We start from the raw sequence: 24,832 nt of genomic DNA on the forward strand, positions 1-24,832 counted from the left end.
TTTGGAAATAACAGAGATAAAGATCTATATTTTCATGAAACTTACTTTCTAGTAAGGGAAGAGAGATAATAAATACAGTAAAGAAGCAATGATAGTAATTATAATACAGAGGTAAATAATAAATATGATAAAGAAGTTGGAAGGTGATAAAGTGTCATGGAGATGCAAGGAAAAAGTAGAGCAAGGAATAGGGATTGAGAGTGTAGGTGGCAATTTGCAACTTCAAATGTGGTGGTTAGGATGGTCCTCCTTGAGAAGGTGACATATGAATATGTGAAGGTGTGAAAGAGGTGGGAGATTAGTTTTATGAATAGGTTTTTTTAAAATAAGGTTTTATTAAAGATAGTAAAAAAATATAATCAAGTTAAACAATTATGAGGCAGAAAGTTTCTTCCATGATAATGAGACACTTAACCCTTTTGTGAGGCCAAAGGCTCCCTCCACTGGGTATCAGTCTTGAACAAAGCCCTTCATGCCCAGTGGTTCCCTTGCTTTCACTGGACACTCAATAGAAGCTTGGTGTTCTACATACACTGCTAGTCTGTGACATAGTGCTCCCTTGGACAGAGACCTCATTCCAAAAGGCCAGGAATTCTAGGTGGGAAGGAATTGACATTCCAAGGCCTTGGCCATCTTTGTGCCAGCCCAAGGTCTATGGTACAGAGAAGAACAAGAGCAAGGGGATCACTTGAAAGGTTCCAAAGCAGGGACGCTTGGGTGGCTCAGTGGGTTAGGCCACCGACTTCGGCTCAGGTCATGATCCCATAGTTTGTGAGTTCGAGCCCTGCGTCCAGCTCTGCGCTGACAGCTCGGAGCCTGGAGCCTGCTTCGGATTCTGTGTCTCCCCCTCTCTCTGCCACTCCCTTGCTCGCGGTCTGTGTCTCTCTGTCTCTCAATAATAAATAAACATTAAAAAAAAAAAGAAAGGGTCCACAGCAGAGGTCTATTTAACACCAATAATAGTTTACACCTACCTCAAGGGTAGACACACATCCATTCCAGCCCTTCCCCACTTTAGTGACCCTCAAGGTGGAACATAGCCTGTCTGACTCACCTAATCTAAGAGCAATAATCAGTTCCACAGACACACAAGGTACCCATCTTCCACAGTGATAGGAGAGCATATTGTGTGTGTGTGTGTGTGTGTGTGTGTGTGTGGTGAGAACAGCATTTGAGGGGCCTCTGCCACATCAAAGAGAAGAGTTACTCCTGTAACTCTATCCTTCTTATGATGCTTTGTGAAATAGAAACCCAATGTCACTTCCCTTTATAAAGCATGTTTTGTTCACACCAGAGACAGGGAACAACGGATAAGATTTTCAGGTGTGCCTGCAACATTGAAGAAATAGCAAAGAGACCATGTGGTAGGGAGTGAGAGAGGTAGGGTCCTGTGGCTTCAGAGATGTTGATCACAGAAGGCATTGGAGTTCCCTTTGATGAGCAAGGAGAAGTCATGGCAGGATTTTGAGCAGAGGAGTGCCAGGATCTGACTCAGGTTTTAAAGGGATCACTGTGCTGCTCCATAGGGAATACTTTCTACTGTGTATTATAGTTAGTCTGATGCCACATTCTAGAATCTGAATTTTTTGTAACCACCTATGCTCAAGTTTTACCTTTGGTAAAACTTACCTTCACAATAAATAGTTAAAAATGTGGTGACTTCTTTCTATTTTAAAATAGTGAAGTTACTCAGAACAATGATAGATATAATGCATTCTTTTCCCCCAAATCCAAATATAAATTGACTAAGAAAACTTTTTCTACTTATTATCATTCATACTTGAGATGCCTCAGGCAAGTTTTGCAGATTCTACCCCATTTTTACAGTTCATAATCAGCTCCTACTTAGACTATAGAAATTAATTAATTCTTAACAGTTTTCTGCAACTTACTCTGAGTACTAGTTTTAATTGGTAGATTTTTAAAAATGTTACATTTTTTTAGGAGAATTCATGCAGAATTGCATTTGACTCCAGCTGCTCTTAATTCAGGTGAACATGTTACATAAATCTGATTACCTGGTTTGAAACCCTGTTGCAAACGAAGTATTGACTAAACAAAGGTATTCACAGGTACCTTGCTTTGACCACTGGGTTATTTTTTTTTTTCATACAAAAATGGATGAGAAGATGACTGTGTAAAATTGGATCATGATAATTTGTAAATGCAGATACAACTTTATTCAAAGCACTATTTGACAAAATTTCACTATTGCTGGTAACACTATTCTGTTGAGTTACCTAGAATCATTTAAATTCAAACTAAATCAAGTTTAATTTGCACTGTATCCATAAAAAGTTGATTTTTATCCTAAAGGAAAAAAAAGTTAGCTTGTTAGAAGATAAATGCTGTGGGATATTAATGGTATATGGTTCTATTTATATCCATTAATACCACACGTATTTGTGTTCAAAGTATCCAGTAATATTCTCAGAACTTTCATGGTATGGTAGGTGACCTTTATCAGCAACTCTGAACTCCAACAAATTTTTTTTTGTTTTGTTTTTTAAAGGAAAATATCAAGGAATACTGAGGATGCTAATGTTGGATTCTTCAAAAGTTTTACGTATAAAATGTGGTCTAATATCAAGATGAAATGCATTTAAGAAACTGGTGAGTCATGAGAAATAAAAATATATGTTCAAACTAGTAACATGATAAGAAAACACATAAACAACAGTTTCTCAGTTATCTTATTTCGGGTGTTCTCTGCTTTGTGGAATAAATTTGGCAAAGAAGTCTGGCAAACTCGAGCAAATGACTACAATCTCATCCTTGGGTTTCATGAGAAAATTTGATGTCTCCTGATGAAAATTTCCTGACACACAATGTATTTATTTAACAAATGTTTACCATGTGCCTGTCATATTTTAGACACTCTGTTAAGTACTGGGGAAACAGTGGTGAATGAGATATTTGTTCCCCACCCTCAGGGATTCAATATTCTGGAGGGAAAGAAAGATTAAAAACAAACAGGCAGCTGAGTTAAATGATTGCACCTTCTTGTAAGAGCCACGAAGGAAGCGGAAACAAACAAGGGACTTAGGTAATAATTAAGGGGAAGCTATTTTGGGTAGAGCGACGAGGGAAAGCCTCTGTTTTGCTGGCCTCAAACTGAACTCTGAGGAGGAAAAGGAATTGGCCACATGAATGTAGCAGGCTGAGCTCAGGGATGAGAGGAGGGAAGGGGAAAAGCAGGCCAGAAAGAGGGAGTGGGGAGAGGCTGTGCAAAAACCTGGAAGCGGAAATAAGATTGGTCTATGCCAGGATCTGGGACTCCTAGAGGGAAGTGGCCAAGGAAGAGAACTGGCCAGGGTGAAGATGGAGAGAGGCTCATGGTAAATCAGAAAGTGTTTTGCAGAGTGGGGTAAACAGTGTTCACTGGGGATCTGTGAGGATCTGGTTACAATAATGTCAATCTTGTTTACATTTTTAAGGCTTATTCTAACTGTTGGAGAGGGAATGGATTGTGGTTAGGGTACAGAAGGACTGGCAACTGTGTGTTAGAACAGTCCAGGTGAGATATGACAGTCACTTTGATTAGGGGATAGCAGTGATGATGGGGAAAAGTGAATGCATTCAAGACAATCCATAAGGGGACTATCAGGAATTTCTGGTTTGAGAACCTGGGTGAATTGTGGCACTAGAACAAATTTGAGGGGACAAATCACATCACCCTGATTTTGGACATGTTGAGGTTGAAGTGGCCACGAGACATTTAGGTGAAAAACTGACATATGGACCCACCTTTCAGAAGAAAAGTCTGGACTAGATTTGAAAGTGGTAGATTAAACAAAAAATGGCTGCCTCAGCGGAGGACTGTCTTAGCTCTACCTGCTATAACAAAACACCGTAGACCGTGTGACTAAAATTAAAAAACAAACAAACATTTATTTCTCAGACTTCTGGAGGCTGGGAAGACTAAGATCAAGGTGGTTGCTGACTTGGTTTTTGGTAAAGGCTCTCTTGAACACAGCTGCTTTCTTGCTGTGTCTTTACGTGGTGGGGAGGGAGATCATGTCTCCAGTGTCTCTTCTATAAAGGCACAAATCCCACCAAGGGAGATGCACCCTCAAGACTTTATTACTCCCCAAAGGGTCCCACTCCAAATACCATCACATTGGGGACTAGGGCTTCTATATATGAATTTGAGAGGACACAAACATTCAGTCCATAACAAGGGTTCAATTGAAATTTACTGACATAGATTTGCTTCCTGGGAGTGCTCTCCAGTTCCCCCATGTAACCTGGTCCTTCTTTCAGATCTCTCTAGGATTCACAGAACTCCACTCCCTCCAAGTCCCAATTAGTATGGGACTGATTAGGACACATACTCTTTCCTTTGACTATAATATTTAATTCTCTTATTTAACCTTTTTTCTTTAGATAGTGGTTGTTCTGTAACGTCAAATCATTTCCCTACAATATAATAAAAAAAAAACATGGAAAGGTCTTTAGAGAATATTTATTTATTTTTAATTTATTTTTATGTTTATTTATTTTTGAGAGAGAGAAAGAGAGAGAGAGAGAGAGAGAGAGAGAGAGAGAGAGAGAGAGAGAGTGTGAGAACAGGGGAGGGACAGAGAGAGAGAGGGATACACAGAATCTGAAGCAGGCTCCAGGCTCTGAGCTGTCAGCACAGAGCCTGACGTGGGGCTCAAACTCAGGGAACACAAGATCCATGACCTGAGCCAAAGTTGGATGCTTAACCCACTGAACCACCCATGCCCGAGAAAATATTTATTATAATAACACCCCCATAACTGGCACCTGTTTATAAGTAAGAAAACAAGCAAAGACAAAGTAAAGCAGTTTCCTCAAGTTCAATAGCTAATAAGGGTCAAGCAGAGTCTTAAATTCAAGTCAGCCGAAACCAGCTTCTGTGTTTTTTAAGCGATCAGAATTCTCCTTATTTAATTTTTATGTCCAAAATAGCTTTTCACAAATTAACTTAAAATAAGGATTGTGTTTTATTGGAACTGAGATAATCTGAAACATTTGATTTTCCAAATTCTGCTATATATTAAATTCTTCTTAGCCTCTGTGTAAGGATGCTTTTAGAACTTAAATAAACTTTACTGTTTTAGAGTTCAAGTACTTTGGAGATCAATCCTAATTGAAGCCCAAAGAAACTATGTATGTTCTCTAGGGTCATGCAACAGGCTGAAAGAACAACCTAGTGTGGAAATGAGTTTCTCTAAAGTTCACTCTAGGGCTTTCCTCACCAACTTTCTAAAGTAATAAGCCTTGTGCAGTGCGATGTAACTTTTGTAATGCTACTCTGTGCATAAATTACTGATGATTCATTGTCAGATGTTTAGCCCTATTTTACCAGCCCTTTCAGAATATTAATTTTCCATCAGTGTCTTGAACGAGAGAATTTATATGGAATAAAATGCTCTTTCTGCTGGAACACATAAACCTCTATGCATTGCCTTTATCAAAATAATTTTGAACTTACTTCCTGAAAACTTGTTCTGTGGTCAGCTTGGAATAGAAAAGCATTAAAATAAGCTGCTTCCCAGTGGTTTTCATAATGGTAAGAGAACATATAGAGAAGGATAACATGAAAAGGTTTAGTCAGTTATTAAAATCTGATACAGATTATAAATAGGGTAGATCAGAGAGGTGTTAGATTAATATGAATTAATTCAGGCATCAGAGAGAAATCAGAATTAGAATGGGTTAACAGTGGTGTTTTTGGATAAAAGTGGAATGCTTCTTATAAATTTAGGTTTGCAGGTTTAATTTTCATGAATTTTATTAATCTTTAAATGATTGGCTTAGTGTGCTATGGATCTACCCATCACATCTCTGTGATTCCATGTGGTTCAAATATTATCAGACTATACATCTAATTAATACAGCTCAGTTCACTCATCAAAAATTACTTTGAATAAAAATAGCTAATTTAAATATTTTCAAATCTAAAGTGAACAATTCAAAGTTTTAATATCATGCATAATTAGGCAACTTTCTCACTAATCTTTAAATGTTATCAGTCCCTATTTAATCTAAACCTGTTCTGATTTTGAAGCATGACTCTTGTGGGGCTCTCTGCCCCTTTTCAGAAGTTAGTCCATACTCTGTCTTTCCACTTACTAAAGGACAGTGGGGTAGAATGGAAATCATGCTGGTTAGAAACACACAGGTTTTAATCCAGGCTAAATCACTGACTTGCTGTTTGATGGTGATAAAATCTTTTAGCATCTTATATTATTTAGAGTTGGGGGCTATATTTAATATTCCTTAAGAGCATTTCTTTGTCTGAAGATCCATGAATATGACACTGAATATGACAGTACTCTTCCATCTGCACAACTCTACAGTTTTAGTTGCTTAATTAAACAAAAACAAAAATGTGTTTGTGAGCTTTTATCCTTTCTCTCTTTTGGGAATTTGACTACTAGCTATAGGAAATGGTTCCCTAGCAACAGTTCAGCACATCTATGAATTTCAAGCAACTTTAGAAAATGGGGCATATATGTTTCCACAAAACATAACATCAAAAAACAACAGTATTTTATGAATGTTTGTTTCCTAGTTTTAATAACGTGCTGTGGTTTGATAAGACATTAACATTGAGAAATACTGAGTGAAGGTTATATGGGAACTCTCTGTACCGGCTTTACAACTTGTTCTGAGTTTAAAATTATTCCGAAACAAAAAGCTTTGTTAAGAAGAAACTTGAATACCAGATAGAGGAATTTAACTTTAAAATTACCTTCAATTAACTTCAGTAGAACTAATACAATTCCACTACATGCTGTATCGTTTTAGTTATTTTATACCCATGACCTTTTCAGACTAAGGAGACATTAAAATTGAGTTACTAACATACAGATCTGAGGTCGGCTCGCCTTCTCCTGCTCTAAGTCTTTGTTGAATGTCTAGTGTGTAGTTGTGTATACAATAAGGAAATGATGAAATACTGTGGAATCAGATAGTTTAGGGTTAACCTCTGGTTTGACAGTGACTCAGTTTCTCCATTTAGAAAAACTGTGATGATGACAATACCATCTCATAAGACTGTTATGTGAATTAAATAAGGCGCTACCTGTAAAATCCTCCAGGGAAGTGTTTGGCATTTAACAAGCTCAATGTAAAATGAGCCAAGAAATATGGTACATTGAAAGAAACAAAATCATGAGGACTTTCCTCCCAGGATTTATAACCAGGTTAGGGAACCAGACCAAAATCATAGCATGCAGTTAAATGTTAATCCCTGTGCTGCTCTCTGATGATGATCATAATAGAGATAACCATGAAATCAGTGCAGTTAGAGTAATCAGGGAAGATACTGTGGAGGTGATTGGATTCAGCAAATATTATGTATTCTTGGCAATAAAACAGATCTCAGTTACTTAAATCTTGCCATTTTCCTAATATATAGAGATAATATCATTTGTAAAGTATGTTATGGGTTTTTGTTGTTAAAGTCCCTCTATGTAAAAAGCACTATTATTATATCCACAAACTATAGCTGAATCTCAAGAATTTGAATGAATAATCCTGCTGAAGACTGCAGGGTTAGCTTCAGGAAATTAAAATGAATGATAATTAAACCTAGAGTAAACCCTGAAGGCAGAGATCCATATTGTCAGCAGGGATAGTATTTTTCTAATAGCAGAATATTTATTTATGAAATTATTTTTGGTGAAGGAAAATTGATTTGTCTTGCTCTCCTTATGTGGTTTTTAGGTCATTCTTTGAACTTATGGTTTATAAAAATTTACTTTTAGTTGATACTTTTGCCTTTGATAATTTTTAGGTGGCTATACTTATATGAAGGGGAAATTAATCTTTGTTTTCAATGGATTTGGATAGGTTTTGCTTGCAAGAATTCATTTTAGGCTTTTATCTTCATTATTTGGCTCTTATAAGATGTAAATATCATTTAAATCAATAATTAGTTTTTCAAGGAAAGATTCAATTTCCTGTAGGTAAACATGTAGTAATTGTAGTATTAAAATTGCGTGGGATAGATCCAAGTATCCCCATTTATTTGTTTTTCGTATATAAATTACTCAAAGCGAAAAATAAATAAATAAAGCTCCATTTGGGCATGTAAAGGGAGATAAAGTAATTCACCTTGTGCAACTGTGAGTTTAAGTAGTAACAATGTACATTCGTAAATAAGACTATCAGTTTTATCTGCTCACTGTTAGGATGACAATCCCAGATTTATGAGAAATGTAATTCGAGCAAGATTTTATTTTCAGAAGACATGAATGACTATTTTACAATGCTAATAAAAAATATTTTGGCAGTATGAATTCCCTTTTATTGTGCTATGGTGCTTCTACTGATACCCTCGTTTTTTTGCTGTTGTTTTTTTTTTTGAAAGTTAACCTAAATACTGATACCCTCTTGTTCCCATATTACTATACTCAAAATTTCTTGAGTTGCTTTTTTTTAAAAATTATTTTAAGAGAGAGAGCATGAGCAGAGGAGGGGCAAATAGAGAGGTAGAGAGAGAATCTCAAGTAGGCTCCGCACTATCAGCACAGAGACTAATGTATAGGGCTCAAACCCATGAACCCTGAGATCATGACCTGAGCCGAAACCAAGAGTCCTACACTTAACTGACTGAGCCACCCAGTCTCTCTGAGCTGCTTCTTAATAGCTATATTTCCAATGAAACTCCCCCTTCCTCCCAAGCCCTGTGATAAGTACTTCCTCTGTGTGCTCAGGGTGAAACCACTGGTAAGTAAGGGAACTGGGAAATTTGTATTAATACTTACATTGTAAACTCCTGATTATTATTCTAATTTTTCAAAGATAAATAGTTAAAAAGTTATATTTTCTATAAGACCAAAACTCAATCGTTTTGGAGGCACAATTTTTAAATATTTATATTTTTAAAGTACCTTTGAAAGTAAATTATAAAAAATATTCAATTTCAAGATATTTTATGAAAGAGAATATTAGGAGTGAAGGAGTACATCATTGCATTTAATTTCACATCATTTACTTTTATAATTTAGGTGTATGTATTGTTTTCTGATTTTAAAACGAATGTATTTAATAAAATATCCACTATAAAAAAAGATGAGAAATTTAGAAAAATAGAGGACAATGCAATTCTTTCAGAATTTTGGCCTATTTCCTTCTTTAGTTTTCCTTCCTTCCTTTCTTTACTTCCAGTTTTAAAAAATACACTAAGTTCCTAATGTGTGCCAGTGCTTGCACTGATTTGGGGGTTCCAGAAGTAAATGAGACAGAAGTAACTCTTTTTTCAAGGATGGAATGGATTGTGAGTACTTTTTGATATTTGGCATTTCATTTTTCTGAAACCATATTTTGGCTTTTATTTTTATTTAATTTATTTACTTCCATTGGTTACTATTATTATTAATTACAGTATAATTAATGTACAGTATTATACTAGTGACAGGTGGACAAAATCGTGATTCAACAATAAGTGTAGTCTCATCACCTTCCCTATGGTAACCTCCAGTTTGTCCTCTACTTTTAAGAGTCTGTTCTTTTTTTTCTCTTTTTATTGATTTGTTTTTTTTTCTTAAATTCTACATATGACTGAAATCATAAGGTATTTGTCTTTCTTTGACTTATTTCACTTAGCATTATACAGTCCATATCCATCTGTGCTGTTGCAACTGGCAAGATTTCATTCCTTTTTATGGCTGAGTAATCTTGCCTTGTATATATTTGCCACACTATTTGTTGTCCTTTCATCTCACTTTTCATATTAGGGCTTTATTTTCTTTTACACTCTTATATTGTATTGCATTTAAATGTTTAAAGAAAATAAAATTTGTGTGTGCATACATGTGTGTATGTATGAGAGAAAGAGTTTCAACTTCATTTTCTTCCATGTAATTGATTACATCAGGATTATTTATTTTTGAAGGTTTTAAAAGATATAATGCAGATGATCACTTGTAACATTTCCAAGCATCCAAAAAGGTACAAAAAAGAAAGTTGAAAAAAATCCCTCACCATTTGGAAATGACTTTCATATCTGTTAGTGAACAATGTACTAGATGTTTCTCCTTGTGTACATACAGATATGCAGAAATGAAAAAGAAGGAAGCAAAGAGGAAATGAAAGAGAAAGGAATAAAAAAGAAAAAAACTATAAGAAAAAAAGGGAGGAAACATTTTTCCATTCCATTATGCAGGCCATATCTTTAATTAATTTTTTCTTTTAATTTATTTTTTAAAAAGAAGAATCTGAAGAAAAACTGAAAGAACTGTTTCTTCATTAATAAAAATTAGTTTCTGTATCACAGGGGTCTCCAGAGAAACAGAATCAATGGATAGATAGGTTAGAGAAGGAGAGAGGGAAAGAGGGAGAGGGAGAGAGAAAAATATTCATTTCAAGGAATAGGTTTACACAATTGCTGGTAACTCTGAAATCTGTAGGGCAGATTGCCAGGCTGGAAACTTAAATAGGACTTGATGCTGCAGGCTTGAAGCAGAATTTCTTCTTTTTGGGAAAATCTCAGTCTTTGTTCCTAAGATTTCAGCTTATTGGATAAAGGGCCATTGATGATAATCTGAAAGTCAATTGATTATAAATGTTGACCACATCTATATAATACTTTAGCAGATACACTGAGTTTAATTAAATTTGTTTTTTTAATAACTACTACTATAATGTGCCCCATTTGCCATGTTTTATATGTCTAAGATCACACTATAATTAAAAATATAATAAAAATTATAGTTTGAAATTCTTATGTTTATAGTATATATTTTTACTTAGATATTTTTTAATCCCTTTCATAAAATGTAGTATATTGATCCAGTTTCATTTTCCCCATTTCCCACTATTCTCCTTTCCCTCAATTCATCTTAATTATATTATTACTTTGTTGTTGTTAAGGCTTATATATATATATAAAAGGGTTATATATATATATATATATATATATAAATATATATAAATATAAAAGGCTTATATATATATAAATATATATAAATATATTTATGCTAACATATTTTAAGGTTTGTAACCATAATTCCATAGGTTTTTTTTTTGAATTTTTTTTTTCAACATTTATTTATTTTTGGGACAGAGAGAGACAGAGCATGAACGGGGGAGGGGCAGAGAGAGAGGGAGACACAGAATCGGAAACAGGCTCCAGGCTCCGAGCCATCAGCCCAGAGCCTGACGCGGGGCTCGAACTCACGGACGGCGAGATCGTGACCTGGCTGAAGTCGGACGCTTAACCGACTGCGCCACCCAGGCGCCCCATAATTCCATAGTTTTACAAACTTGATTCTATATTCAAATTGACTTATTACTTCTTATTCTTTTTCATGGTTCTTCTCTTCCTAAGTTATTTATTTTAACTTATGTCTTGGTTGGATTTCATACTGGAGTGGGTTTGTTTTATTTTTGAAGATAAATTTTATTTCCTACTTTCTTATATACTTGTGCATGTTGGTCTCGGCATAATATTCTTTTACCATACTTTCCCTCAACATCTTGCACAATGTATTAGCTTCCTGTGGTTGCCATAACAAATTACCACAGTTGGTGACTTAAATAAAAAAACATATATTGATTCTCTCACAGATCTGAAGGGTAGAAGCCTGAAATCCATCAAGACTGAACTCCCTCTAGGGGGTCTAGTGTGGAATCTCTTCTTTGCTTCTTTCAGCTTCTGATGGCTGCCTTGGTATTCCTGGGTTTATGGTTATTTCACTGCAATTTCTGCTTCTGTCTCCTTAGCACCTTCTCCTCTGTATGTCTGTATGAAATTTCCACTCGTCTCTATTTTAAAAACGCACTTACAATAAATAGCATTTAGAACCCACCTGGATAATTCAGTGTCATGTCTTCTCAAGATTTCTTAATTAGTCAAATCTTATAAACATATTTTTTCCAAATAAGGTAACATTTATAAATTTCAGGGATTAGGACTTGATATATTTGGTATGACCATTTTTTAACCTACTGCACACATTAATCTACTTTATTTTGGTGTTGAGTATTGCCATAGAGTACTCTGAGGTAAATCAATTTTTTAGTTAGTACATTATTTACTTTTCTTGCTTACATATGTACATTCATTTGTTATTTTTTCAAGTTCACATTGTTGTCTCAACATATGTCTAAATGTATATCAATATATGGGATACTCTTTTATTCTAAATATATAAATATATTCATATATATTCATATTCGTAAAACGTTTGCTATTTCAAGGATAGTTTTATTATATCCTGAACACTTTTTTCTGTTACATTTTTTCTGCATATATACTATGTGTATACTCTATGTTCATAATTTTTCTCTGCATTTTCATGCACATGTCTTGTGATGGTTTGTTTCTGATTATGATCTACTCCTTAAGAAGGCTGACTACTTGCTGAAGAATTAAGTGAGTGTGGCTGAGGACAAACTGGAACAGTCCATGCCTCTGACATGTGTCAGTTGCCTTGTGGGAATTCTCACCAATCTTGTAAATTTCATTATATTTCTCCTAATAATCAGCTCTTTAAGCAAAATCTTTGAAAGATCCCCAGTCAGTTTGGAGTCTGGTACAACACTTTACTTTTCTTTGACTCTACTTCTTCTAGGTTTGGTTGTAGAGCAGCATTTTCTTTCTTTTTTTTTTTTTTAATTTTTTTTTTTCAACGTTTATTTATTTTTGGGACAGAGAGAGACAGAGCATGAACGGGGGAGGGGCAGAGAGAGGGAGACACAGAATCGGAAACAGGCTCCAAGCTCTGAACCATCAGCCCAGAGCCTGACGGGTGGGCTGGAACTCACGGACCGCGAGATCGTGACCTGGCTGAAGTCGGACGCTTAACTGACTGCGCCACCCAGGCGCCCCAGAGCAGCATTTTCTAAAATCATGTTGTTCTTTTATCCACCATTGGGATTTTTGTCATATTTTTGTTAGTATGTATCTGTTTGGTTTTTTTTATCAACTCACTCCTGTTAGTTAAATTAACTTATCTAAAGGGTGCCTGGGTGTCTCAGTAGTTAAGCATCCAACTTCAGCTCAGGTCATGATCTCATGGTTCATGAGTTCAAGCTCCCCATCAGGCTCTGTGCTGACAGCTCAGAGCCTGGAGCTGGCTTCAGATTCTGTGTCTCCCTTTCTCTCTGCTCCTCTCCTGCTCATGTTCTGTCTCTCTCAAAAATAATAAACAATAAAAAAAATTTAAATTGTCTAAAGTGGAGACCTTGTATCATCATGTGAGTTAAACACTAGGATCACTTTCTATGAAAAGTAGCAGTAAAATAATAGAGAAAACATATATTGCTTCTCAAGTCCTGCCTGTACTTTCCCAGATGAGTTTGACACATTTTAATGAGATAATAAAGAAATACTATTATCATACAAAGAGTATTTTTAAACCTTAGAAGAAGAAATCGAGAAGAGCTGAGGAAGAAATTATTCTATGTGACTCAACTAGAGCAGCTGCATTGTTTCACTGCTTTATGTGTTGTATTTTCTTGCAAAATTTGTTTGAAGACAAGTTTTCACTACTAAAAGGATTTAAATTCACTCTTTTAGATTATATCTACAACTTTGAAAGCTAGAAGCTTGAGAAAGTATGCTAAATTTCTCAGTTTTCAGAGAAAATATTCACTAGATGTTGCCTCTCTGTTGGCTATATTGTATAATATGTAGATAGATAGATATTTTTGAGAACATAAAGTTAACTATCATACTTCAGAATATAAATTTACATACATATAAATACTTGTTAAAATTGAAAGATTTTTAGTTTGGGTTAAAAAAAGCCAATATATGTTATTATATATTATTTCTTACAGGATATACACCTAAAACAAAATTATATAAAGTTTAAAAATCAAAAAAATGGTCAAAGGCACACTGGGAGAACACACATAAAACAAAGGCCATACAATCTAGCAAATAGGCATCTAGGTATTCAACTAATTTGAACAGTTATGTCCACATAAAAACCTGCATGTAAATTTTTATGACAGCTTTATTCAGAAATTGCCAAAAACTTGAAGCAACCAAGATATCCTTCACTTGTTGAATAAACACACTGGGATACATTTATGTAAGGAAATACTTGTCAGCAATAAGAAGAAATCAGCTATCAAACCACAAAATTATATAGATGAATCTTCAGTGTGTATTGCTAAGTGAAGGAGGGGAATCTGGTAGGCTATGTACTGATACTGTATTATTCCAATTGTAAATTGTTTGACATTCTAGAGGTGGCAAGTTACAGAGATTACAGAAAGATCATTACTTGCTATGAGTTTGTGTCGAGTTGGTCAAGGTGAAAGATGAAGCTCAGGGAACTTTTGTGGGTAGTAAGACTGCACGGGACTTCAGTGGTGGATACAGGATACTATACATTTGTCAAAACATTTGCAGCACAAAGAGTGAAACTTAATTTGTACGCAAATTGGTAAAATATCTTTTGGTAGGTCAGGGGATCCCAGGAAGGAATGCAGAGTATGAAAAAGCAACTTAATGGTATTACAAATGTATCAAACAACCTCCGTGAAGAGGTGTAGGTGTGCGGGAAGTGTTGACATAAATTCAGAAACAGGTAGGGTCTGTAAGACAAAAGGCTAAACAAAGCACTGTGTTGTAATTAAAAATTTTTTTTTAATGTTTGTTTATTTTTGAGAGAGAGAGAGAGAGAGAGAGAGAGAGAGAGAGAGAGAGAGAGAAGGGCAGAGAGAGAGGGGACACAGAATCCAAAGCAGGCTCCTGGCTCTGAGCTGTCCGCACAGAGCTCAACGCGGGGCCTGAACCCACGAGCAGTGAGATCATGACCTGAGCCGAAGTCGGACACTTAACTGACTGAGCCACCCAGGTGCCCCTGTATTGTAATTTTTTAAGTTATTTCTCATAGAGTTCTAAGTTAACAATTTTCTTACAGTTATACCTGTACACTGGAATTGAACAATTAAGTGAATGAAGGTTGGTGGGAGCTATAGTTCTCATTGTTGGAATGTATTCTAACCCATGCATTAACACATATCTGTAACTATATGTAATAAATATATTTATTACAATGCATATAAATGCATGGGTTAGTATACATGTATGTATTTTCTCATTCCATCAGCTGAGAAAGCCTAGACATAAGGACACCCCAGTAGCAACAAACACATGTAATCCTCAAATCTTGGTTTCTAATGCCATCCTTCTCTGAAGGAACCAGAGTTCTTGGAGAAAAGACTGATTCTAGGACTGTGGCAGGAAATACACAAGATAAATCTGGAGTGTCTTGTAGTGCCAGAAAGCAAGGAAGTGCTAACAACAACAACAACAACAAATGGGAGTGTATCAAAGGGACACAGGAGTCAACTGAAAGAGCTCCCAATGACAAAACAGAAACAATTTGAGCAAAAAAATAAAGTATTATTGGATTTTAGTCCAAAGTGTAAATGAAACATGTATGAGTCCACAATGATATAACTGATTGACTAAATAAATAAATAGGAGAGACTACACAAATCTCCTGTGAAGAAGCATTTCAAATAACTTATATAGACACTGCACCCTTAAGGAGATGGGGTATAACTACCAACTCCTTACATGTGGGCTTGTAAGGTGACTTCCTTCTGAAGGGCATGATATGGAGATGGCAAAATAAAGAGTCACTTTACAGTGGGGAAACCCAGAAAACACTGAGATATCAGCCAGTTGATCAAAGTTAACATCAGCTGTTATGAATCCTCTTGATAGTATGCATCCTTAATATGATATGACAAAAATGGCACTTTATCTCTGTGATCTTCTTTCCTAAATTCCCTAACTCTAGTTCAGTCATGTGAAATATATCCAATAAATCCCAGTTGAAGAATAGTCTACAAATTGCCTGAGTAGTACTGTTGAAACTCTCAATGTCATCAGTTAACAAGGGAACTCTTGGTCAAAAGCAGACTAAGAGACATAATGAATAAATGTGATGTGGTATCCTGTATGGAATCCTAGAACAAAAAAAGGGCATTATCTAAAAACTAAGGAAATATTAGTTAATAATAATGTATCCATGCTGGTTAATTGTGACAAATGTATCGTATTAATTTAAGATGCTAATACTAAGTGAACTAGCTAAGTGTATGGTAACTCCGTTTTCTCTACTTTTTTAAAGTTTTTTATTTTATTTTATTTTTATTTTATTTTATTTTATTTTGAGAATAATCACGGGAGGCCCAGAGAGAGAGGGAGAGAGAAAGAATCCCAAGCAAGCTCCCCAGTGACAGCATGGAGCCCAATGTGGGACAGGAACTCACAAACTGTGAGATCATGATCTAAGCCAAAACCTAAAGTTGTCTGCTTAACCTACTGAGCCACCCAGGGGTCCCTCTGTTTTCATTTTTTATAATTTTTTTTGTTAAGTCTAAAATTGTTCTAAAGTTAAAAAGTTAATTAAAAATGAAAAGAAAGCAGAGATAATTTATATTGTATGAATAATATCCATTAGGGGTTGAATAGGTCGTTTAAGAGGAGAGAAACTACATCAGTTTTCTATTGTTGGATAACAAACTGCCTTAAACTTAGTGGCATAAAAGCACAAACGTTTCATTAGGTTCATGGATTCTGTAATCAGGAATTAGGAAGAGGTTACAGTGGGGCAGCTTATCTCTACTCCGTGATGTCTAAAGCTTGATCTGGAAAGATTTGAAAGCTAGGCATGACCCAATAATTGTGGATTGGAAACATCTGAAGGCTTTTTCACTCACATATCTGGTGGTTCATACTGGTGTTAGCTGGGAATTCAGCGGGAACCTTGAACAGTACATGTAACCTCACAGTGTGACTACTTGAGCTTCCTCACAACATGGGGGCCAGGTTCCAACAGCACACATCTCACAATAATGAGGTAGAAGTTATAGCAACTTTTATGAACTAATCTCATAAGTTATATAATGTCAAATATATTATAGTCACAGCCCGCCCAGGTTAGTGAGACATCATTGCCACCTCTTGATGGAAGGGTTGCCAATGTCACATGGTAAGACAAGAATGTGATATGAGTGATATTGTTGCAGATGTCTTTGGAAAATGCAATCTACAATATGAAGGCATGAAATAGGCTATTAAATAAAATGAGTTAATGCATTTAGAAGTAACTGAATACACAATTAGAAGCATTGAAATTCAGTTTTGGTATTTCTGTCTTTATTTATTTAAAAAAAATTTTTTTTAATGTTTATTTATTTTTGAGAAAGAGAGAGAGAAAGAGAGAGGGGAGGAGGGGCAGAGAGAGAGGGAGACAGAATCCAAAGCAGGCTCCAGGCTCCAAGCTGTCAGCACAGAGCCCGACGCGGGGCTCGAACTCACGAACCATGAGATCATGACCTGAGCCAAAGTCGGATGCTTAACCGACTGAGCCACCCAGGTGCCCCAGTATTTCTGTCTTTAATAATATATCCAGGGACCTTTTTAAGGTTCTAAAAGGTCTCATTTCAGATGAAATTATCTTGGGCAGGCAGGCATACTAGTTGGGTGGATCCAGACCCTCTGTTTTGGAGATTCTACGTGAAGAAAAGTCTAATGAGTTTTAAGAAAACTCACAGGAAACTACAGAACTATAGAAGTATTTTTATTTTTTCACTTGTACAAGTGAGAGGAGCTAATGCCGAGGGTATGATAAGTAGAATTAAGGATTCATGGAAGGCTGAATTATACATATAATTCACTGTCACTTCTGTTTGTCTTTCAATGGATCCTCCACTGTATTATATTGTTGGTATAATAAGAAGAGTCACATGTAACTGAATTGAAAGAAATTAGAGGCAGAGGAAGATGTGATCTAGTTAGCTTCACCTTCGAAATATGTCAAGTAGGTATTTTGGACAAACTTAACCCATAGATAAAGAATGGGGAAAATAATTTGGAGTTAATCTGTGTATATGTGGTCTGTTGCATCTGAGGAATTACAGATGCATTACTTATCACACTAGCTTACATCACTTAAATTTATATTTTCTTAATTTTGTATTATTTTTCTTTTTAAATATGTTTATTTGAGAGAGAAAGAGAGCGAGAATGCAAGCTGGATGGGGCAGAGAGATAGAGGGAGAAAGAGAATCCCAAGTGGGCTCTACACTGACAGCAAGGAGCCTGGAGTCCAATGTGAGGCTCGGTATCACACCTCATGAGTTCATGACCTGAGCTGAAATCAAGAGTCGGATGCTTCACTGACTGAGCCACTCAGGAGGCCTCTTAATTATTTTATTGTTAAACAAGAAAAGGAAAATAAGAATTGAATTTTAGAAATTAGCAAAATTACATTAAACAGAAGATATTAGAAAGGAGAAGCTCAAAGTAGAATATAGAACAGCAATAAAAATAATAAATTATTCCCAAATAAAGAATAAAAGGAGAAATTCTAAGTGTACACAATTTAACATTAGGAATATAACTAGTGGTCTGTAGAAAAAAAAGATATTTATGATGATATTACACATGTTATATCTATTAAATATTTCAAAAACCTTGAAGTGAACACTTTTCTAAGAAAATATAAATTATAAAAATGATACAAGATGATGCAGGGAACTAGAATAGACTCATGACTATAAGAATTTTGAAAAAAGTTGACAAAAACTATATTTTCCAACAAGTCATTAATGACCTTCACTTTGCTGAATTCATTAATAAGAGCTTCTAGAATGGCACTCTCCAACAGAAATATTGATATGAAGACATATGTAATGTGAACTACATATGTAACTTAAAATTTATAGTAGCCATGTTAACAAGTAGAGATGAAATTAATATATTTTATTTAAATCAATATATCCAAAATATTATCATTCTGAAAATTTCATCCACCTAAAATTATTAATAATTAATACAAATTATTAATGTCACATTCTTTTTTATGTTAAACCATTAAAATCAGTATTTAATACAGCACATTCAATATAGACTAGCCATATATTAAATGCTTAATAGCATTGTGACTACTGCAGTGCACAGTGTGGTTCCAATAGTTAAGTAGCATTGCTTTTACTTAGAGGTGTGTAGCCAGATATTATAGAAGTGAAGATCTTTCACATTTCATTAAGCAGTCTTGGAAAGCATGGTTTTTACCTGGCTGTTAGTTGTGTTTATATTGGCAGAACAAAATATGCATACACACTTTTTTTTAAGAAAACTAGATGTTGAGTATACTTTGAGGATAATTTTAAGAATTCTTCAAACAAGTTAGTAATTCATGTTTCCAGGTTTCTTAGAGAGAGAGAGAGAGGAGAGAGAAATTTTTTCCAATGTCCACTTAGGCTCTAGGGAGCCATACAACTAGGGAAGTAGCTTAGTTTCTTAAGATTCAGTTCATAAATTAGAAGATCCTTGCAATGAAAAATTTGGGCAAGACCAGATTTCCAAAAGTCCATCATTCTTGTGCCATTAAGTACTATTTGTATGTATGTATGTATCTCTCTATATCTATGTATGTATGCATGTATGTATCTATCATTTGTATTCTTGAATCATTCTTGTTCCAGTTGGATACTAAATGTACATATGCATGTATGTATTTATGTGTATATATGTATTTATGTGTGTATATGTGTATATGTGTGTGTGTGTATATATATATATATATATATATATATATATATATATATTCCTGAATCTTCCGAGATTGAAAACTCACCTTTAAGATTCTGCCAGAGGTAGAAAATGGCAGTCACATTCTACTTAAATAGTCAAAGTACAATTGAAAGTAGAAATAGAATTAACACTACCACCCATGTGCAAACTTTATCCTCGGGTCATGGAAGCCTACCATGTGGCAAGCGTTATCCCACAGGACTAATTATGAGGAGTTTGTATTTCCACATAGAGAATGAGGACAGTTTGGGGGAAGTGTTTTCATTCTGTTTTTCACTTTGGCTCTGGAAATTGTCATTTCTCTTCAGTCACATTCCCAGTTTTAAATTTGATCACTTAGTGGCAGCATTGAATGTCTCTGGTATTAGTACCACTTCAGATTTATGCTAAATATTTTTCAGAGTTTGAAATAACACTGATGTTTTCTCAGCACGGCCCTTTTGCTCCCTGGAACATTACCTTTGTACAAGATTAATGATGGTGTGAAGTAGGTAGCTATTCCAGAGGAAGGTGCCACAGAAATTTAATTTAAACATATGTAGGCAATGTTGTTTAGAATATATGATGATTTCAAACAACAGTTCTCAAACTTTATTTAATGGCTCTTTCAGAAAGGCAAAGCATCCTGTGAACCATTACTTCCTATATTTACTGATCAGAATAAAAGCAACACCCTCTGAAATCTCAAAACAAATGCAGAGAATGCTGCTGGTTTTGGTGAAACATCAATGAGGAACTGACCCCTTGTTAAATATTGAAAGCAAATTATTTAGATTGGAATACAAAATCCAGATCTCATTATCTAGACAACAGATTATTAAGAGAATCCTCACGGACCATCAGTCAAATGGTTATTCCAGAAAGGATACGTTAACAGATTTGTTTGTTTTTTTCAGGATATCAGCTGGGTTTGGACACAAAGTGTTGTTTTTAGGTTTGAAGACTGCCAGTGATGTCAGCTCTGATTAGGATCAAACTAGCTTTTGTTTAATTTACCGTCCAATCAGAAACTGAAACCTGGTCAGAAACCTGAAACAGGTAGGCAGTGGTTAAGGATATAAACAATGGGAGCCCCACAGCTAGCCAACAGCTCCCTAGTTCCTTAGGGAGGTGAACCCAAAGTTCAGGGGCCAAATAACCCATGTGGAGGGAGAAACTCTCCAGGTCAGAGAAGTTCTGAGTTTAGCCCACTGTGAGAGGAAATGCCAGCATGCAACAGTCCATTGATTACTGTAGAAGAAGCAAATGTAGTGGTTCTCAAATCTTAGCATCAGAATCATCTAGAGGCCTTGTTAGAGCACAGATTACTGGGTTCATATCTAGGATTACTGATTCAGTAGATCTTAGGTAGGCCTAAAGATAGTATTTCTATCAGGTTTCCAGGAGGTGCTGATATTGCTGGTCCAGGGACCACAGACTGAAAAACTACAATTCCGGAGTGACCTATTTTTTTGTTTCTTTTACTTTATTATTAAGTTTACAACTTGAATGTAGGTTACCAGAAGCTGTCTGGGAGTAAACTAATGTATACATTGACAGACAAAGGCATTACATTCAAATTGGTCCTATTAGAATTAAGCGCTTATCTAGATTATTCACCCAAGCCCACTTTCCTCTCAATTGCACAAGGAGAATCAGGCAATTTGATCAGCAGGTTTCAGAAATGCTATTGGCCATGACAGTTTTTAGGAATATAAATAGCAGACTCATAATCTTTGCTCATGAATATTGATTTGCTTCAGAAATTTTAGAAGGTCAACCAATTTGTCACTGAATTCATTATTACAGTGAATACAACGAATGCACTTATAGAGGCAGCAGTAATTGCAACATTGAAGATTGTTCAGTATAATGTTCTTTTTGTTAACCAAAACAGGGCCTGGTCTCATGATCTGCATTTAATATGGTGGTGATGATGCCCTAATCCAATGAGGAGACTGAGTTAAATTTGTTTAGCTCTAATGTTAAAAATAATTAGCAAATAGTTATTTCGAAAATATTTTTGACTGAGAGAGAATTCCATGTAAGGAAATTTGGCTGTAGGAAAGTAATTTAAGATGAATGCTTTTTGAAACAGATTAAAACATACTTTAAAATATAAACAAACTTCAACGTGATTTTGAAAATTTAGAACATGTCCTGACAGTAGTTCAGATACTCAAGGGTATCTAAGAAATTGCTGCAGGATATAAATTACACAGATTCAGGTATTTCTTTTAAAAGTCTCAGGGGGTGGTTTCTTTAAGTCATTTTTAATTAGAATTTTAAATAATCTATACATAAAATTCCCCTTCCTTGAGTTCTTCTTTGTATAATCAAATTAGAATGCCAGCAATTCCTTGAGATTTCCAATTAAAGTTTCAAACAAGAATAGTCTGGTTTATAGAGGTATTCAAAACAACTTGCTAAGAAGCATCCTCTCAGCTATCAGACTTAATTCTTTCAAAAGGAATGCCTTTGAAGAAAAACTTGTGGATTTGATGATTTAAACAAATTCTTTAAGTGTGCACTTTGATCTATTTTGGTAAAATTTCAAAAATCTTCAAACAATTTTGAACTTTTATGTGAATTTCAAGGGAATGTTCCTGAAATCTTTTTTCTGTCTAGAATCCAGGGAAATTCCACAGAATGAACATAAATATTTTGCTAAAATCTAGAAGAAAAAAGACAATCTCATTTACTTGGTATGTGATAACCAAAGAGTTTATTAAAAATAAATTATTTTGTCTAAGATAATTCCCATCATGGGAAGTAGAACTATCAGTATTTTCCTCTTTTATCCCTGTTTGTTAAGTGAGAGCTATTCTGTATGTGGAATATAGATGATTTATTTAAAGACTTATTTCTGAAATAAATATTTTTTGAGTGTACTATGTGTCTAGCACTATCTAAAACAAGGAATAAAGTATTAAAAGGGATAGACATGGCCTCTGCCCTCATGGAAAACATATCATAGGGGCAATACAGCCATTACACAAATACAAAACATAAGTTAAGAATTGAAAATTATGATACATGTGATGATGGAAAAAATGAAGTGGCTATTGAAGAGAAAAAAAATGAAGAAGCAGAGTAATTTAGAAAGATGGCTAAAGATGGTTGCTTTGGGAAGACCAAATTTAATGCAAAGAAAAGGGTAGAGTATGAGCAAAGGTAGAAAAAAGTAGCCCTTACAGTTGTGCTGCATTTTATAATCTGAAGTTAACTTAAACTTTACATCTGAAGCTCTGAATTGATTCAGATTTAGCTACTGTGTTCTTGAACTATACAGTATTAGTGTTTCATGTAAAACTAGCAGAATTAGCGGCCCAAGTTTCAACTAATGTACATTTTTCTACGGAAACACCATCAGTTTGAACAGCTTGTAGGAAATACATTCTGATAGACAAGAGTCTATCAATCCCAGAGTCTATCAAGAGTCTGTTCAATCCCAGATACCAAACGAAAGTGAAATCTTAGGCGAGAAGATGATCCTTGACCTGAGATTCTGCTCTGATTCTTTATTCCAAACAGACCTCCCATGACTTAACTTTTTCCCCCTACGGGTTGTAGAGGTTGTATTTACGGTTATAAATTATTTTGAAAACTTATTACTACATGCACATTGCAAAAAAAAGCCATAAAATGTATATATGTTACAATGCCCCTTTATAATAATTATGAATTATGTAATTAATACTTATTTATGGTTAACAATTATATAACTATTAATTTTAGTTAATTAAAATTAATGTTATAAATTATAACAACTAATGAGATTTGTATTATTCTTTCAGACCAATTTTGTTGTACATGCACATGCACCCTGAAGATAGTCAGTTACATGTATGCATTTATTTTATTTAGTTAGATTACACTAACACATCTATACATGGTATAAGCAGTTCAAAAAATCTCAATGACTTAAAACAAGAGTTTGTTTTTCTTATTCACACAACATGTCCATGATGGGTTGACAGAGGAGATCTGCTCTTAATAACCTCACAGAGACCCAAGTTAATGGAGCAGCTACCCTCTGGGCCACTCCTGATCATAATGCCAGAAAGATCGCACTCTTAGTGTCTCAAACCAGCAAGCAAATGCTTTGGCACAGAAGTGGCCCATGTCACTTCCACTCTCAACTTACTCTCTAACTAGTAGTCTGTTTCCACCAAACTATGAATGGCCAGAAGTATGATCATACTGAGTCTAGAAGATAAAGATTAAGAAATATTTGGAGAGAAAAGATCTCGTGATGGCCACAGTGCTCCTTCATTTACTTCTTTCATTCAAGAATATGCCATGAACATCCTGTTTTTACATATATATTTGCTTTTATTGTTTCATTTTTTTCTAAACCTATTAAATTCCAGTTAGGTAAATATAACCTAAAAGATAGTCACTTCTATTCTTGTTGCTTTTATTAAGGAAGTCATATCTGAAAGAATTGGTGTAATTCTGAAAGCTTAGAGACTGACTCAAACTAATATTCATTTGGTTATGTAGATGAAGCCACACTGAAATCAAGGAGGGAGAGTTGATTCAAATTAAAACTAATGTTGAATACCAATATAAGCATACACTGATACTAACAAACTCTAGTGCTCATTCAGATACATATTCAGCTGTCAGTTCAATTAGGTATTATCACTTGTTGGTGACCGACTTCAAAGTATGAGGTAGGTAATGAAGAGAAGGTCTGTCTGCTATCAGAAAACACAGGTTTCATATTAAGAGCTTATCAGGGTTTGATCTCATAAGATGAAACTATCATAAAAATATTTACAGATTTATTTGATATTCAAGTAGTCCTTTTTATTTGACAGCTATTTATTGGGCACCTACTATATGCTAGGCATTGTTCTAGCCACTGGGATACAGTGGCAAATAAATGAGACACATACTCATCAGTTTGATTTTTTGCAAAGATATTAAACTCTGAAATATTTAATTGTATAGTTCATATTTTGCTACAGCAAAACCCCAGTACTACAGTGACATATACCTTTATATATTTATTTCTTGTTCATGTTATGTGCCTGTATGAAGGCTTCAATTCTGCTGGGATTGCCTCAGCTCCATCTTTCATCCCTAGAACCCAAGCTAATAGAATAGCCAACCACTGTCTTGAACAATCAGTTATCATGGTGATGGTCTTAGAAAGTCAGTGCCAAATCACACAATTACTTTTCAAGCTTTTGCTCATGTGTGGCAATTCACATCCATTCACCTTCCATTGGCTAAAGCAAATAGATAATCAAGCCTGAGATCAACTGCTCAGGAAACTATAGTCTGACTACA

This window comes from Prionailurus viverrinus, chromosome A1 (assembly GCF_022837055.1).
Source record: "Prionailurus viverrinus isolate Anna chromosome A1, UM_Priviv_1.0, whole genome shotgun sequence".
Taxonomy (NCBI): domain Eukaryota; kingdom Metazoa; phylum Chordata; class Mammalia; order Carnivora; family Felidae; genus Prionailurus; species Prionailurus viverrinus.